Below are 3138 nucleotides of genomic sequence, written 5' to 3' on the forward strand. Positions count from 1 at the left end.
TAAGGTTAACAGCTGATCTCTCAGCAGAAACTCTGCAAGCCAGAAGGGAATGGCAGGACATACTGTAAATGATGAAGGAGAAAAACCTGCAACCAAGATTACTGTACCCAGCAAGGATCTCATTCAGATTTGATGGAGAAATTAAAACGTTTACAGACAAGCAAAAGCTGAGAGTTCAGCACCACCAAACCACCTTTACAACGAATGCTAAAGGAACTTCTCTAGGCAAGAAACACAAGAGAAGGAAAAGACCTATAATAACAAACCCAAAACAATTAAGAAAATGGGGATAGGAACATACATACATATCGATAATTACCTTAAATGTAAATGGACTAAATGCTCCCACCAAAAGACACAGATTGGCTGAATGGATACAAAAACAAGACCCATATATATGCTGTCTACAAGAGACCCACTTCAGACCTAGAGACAAATACAGACTGAAAGTAAGGGGATGGAAAAAGATATTCCATGTAAATGGAAACCAAAAGAAAGCTGCAGTAGCAATTCTCATATCAGACAAAATAAAAACTATTAGAAAAGACAAAGAAGAACACTACATACTGATCAAGGGATCAATCCAAGAAGAAGATATAACAATTGTAAATATTTATGCACCCAACATAGGAGCACCTCAGTACATAAGGCAAATACTAACAGCCATAGAAGGGGAGATCGACAGTAACACATTCATAGCAGGGGCCTATAACACCCCACTTTCACCAATGGACAGATCATCCAAAATGAATCATGATGAACCTAAGGGTAAGACAGGAATAAAGACACAGACCTACTAGAGAATGGACTTGAGGATATGGGGAGGGGGAAGGGTAAGCTGTGACAAAGTGAGAGAGTGGCATGGACATATATACACTACCACACATAAAATTGATAGCTAGTGAGAAGAAGCCTCATAGCACAGGGAGATCAGCTCGGTGCTTTGTGACCGCCTGGAGGGGTGGGATAGGGAGGGTGGGAGGGAGGGAGGCGCAAGAGGGAAGAGATATGGGAACATATGTATATATATAACTGATTCACTTTGTTATAAAGCAGAAACTAACACACCATTGTAAAGTATTTATACTCCAATAAAGATGTAAAAGAAATTAAAAAAAAAAACTAAACATAGAATTACCATATGACCCAGTAATCCCACTACTGGGCACATACCCTGAGAAAACCGTAATCAAAAAGACACATGCACCCCAATGTTCACTGCAGCACTATTCACAATAGCCAGGTCATGGAAGCAACCTAAATGCCCGTCGACAGATGAATGGATAAAGAAGATGTGGTACATATATACAATGGAATACTACTCAGCCATAAAAAGGAATGTAATTGTGTCATTTGTTGAGACGTGGATGAATCTAAAGATTGTCATACAGAGTGAAGTAAGTCAGAAAGAGAAAAACAAATATCACATATTAACACATGTATGTGGAACCTAGAAAAATGGTACAGATGAACCTGTTTGCCGGGCTGAAATTGAGACACAGATGTAGAGAACAGACATATGGACACCAAGGGAGGAAAGTGGCGGGGGGCAGGGGTGGTGTGACAAATTGGGAGATTGAGATTGACATGTATACACTGATGTGTATAAAATGGATGACTAATAAGAACCTGCAGTATATATAAAAAAAATTGTGGTGAAAGCTGTGTATGTGGGTAAGGTAGGAGGTGTATGGGAGCTCTCTGTACCTTCCACTCAGTTTTGCTGTGAACCTAACACTGATCTAAAAAAATAAAGTCTGCTAAAACTGTTGGTAAAACTGCTTTGGGAGAGAAGATAAAACATCCAATTTAAAACATACTAAGTTTGAGATACCTAAAAGAGACACTTGCTGAGAGGATGAAAGAGATGCTGTTAACTCTGTGACATAATACTATGTTTGATGTGTTAAATACTGTCATACTATTATTTGGTAGAAAATTTCCTATAAAAATATTATGGATACTAAAAAGTCATTTTGATCAAAAAATCACCTAATTATTGAATAAATAAATTGGTTGTTAATGGCCCATTTTACAATAATATAAGTCCTGGTGACCAAGTATATACTAACTTGTCTTCTTTTCTGTATTAAAAAAGCTAACAAGCACATTATTGTACTATAGTTTTGCAAGATGTTGCCACTGGGGAAACGGTAAAGTATACACAGGAGCCCTGTGTGTTATTTCTGACAAGTGCATGTGAATCAGTAATGATCTCAAAATACAGTTTAATGAAAAAAAAAACAACCAAAGAACAAGGGGACAGGTGATAGGTAATAAGATCAGAAAATCCTTTCTTTTCTCTGTGAAAGAATTTGACCTTGGAATAGCATTTTAGCTCTGTTCCCCTGGTAACTACCCAAGAAAGTATGTCAACTGTGTTTCTGAACAATCTTATTTATGGTTCTGACTGCCTTGGTAGCATGCTCAAAAGATCCATCAGCTGCATAATGAGGCAACATTGCTTAAGATAAAAATGACTCCTGATTGGTAACGTGTATTTACACCGGGCAAGTCCCTTGCAGGAACCTTGGAAACTAAGCTATTCTCATAGGCTGTTACAAGATACATTAGATCTGATAGGGCCTAGGGCTTCAAAGCCATCATGAGTCTTGCTTCCTTGTACCTGAGCTATCATCTGAAACATCTGAGGAGACAGCTGCTGAATAGTTGTATGCACCTCTGAAAAGACCACTCCCACTGAAGGGAAATATCTGAAAAAGACCAGCTGGCACACTGCACTCCTTGTATCTATTCAAAACATAAATGAAACAATTAAATGGTGTGAAGCCAGCTGAAATTACGGCTGCTGGGCCAGAAGATATTTCTGGACACTTGGAAGATGTGGAGGATAATGGCCCAAAAGTTACACCTATCTACATATTCTTAGCTACATATTCTTAGCTACATATTCTTGAATAGAAGGTATAAGATCTAAATAGAAGGTATAAGATCTAAATTTTTCTGTATGTTAAGATGTATGGGTACGTTTATTAATCATAATTTTTTACCCTTCCCTTTTGGGACAGAAAATGTGCACTTCAACTTAAAGACTATTCTCAGGTTTGTCCTTCTGTGTGGGCCATTGTTACCTGGTGTTTGGAGGCCTTGAGAACACACAGAATCACATGCCTTATG

The sequence above is a fragment of the Neophocaena asiaeorientalis genome, unplaced genomic scaffold (genome assembly GCF_003031525.2).
Source record: "Neophocaena asiaeorientalis asiaeorientalis breed wild unplaced genomic scaffold, Neophocaena_asiaeorientalis_V1.1 scaffold292, whole genome shotgun sequence".
Lineage (NCBI taxonomy): Eukaryota > Metazoa > Chordata > Mammalia > Artiodactyla > Phocoenidae > Neophocaena > Neophocaena asiaeorientalis.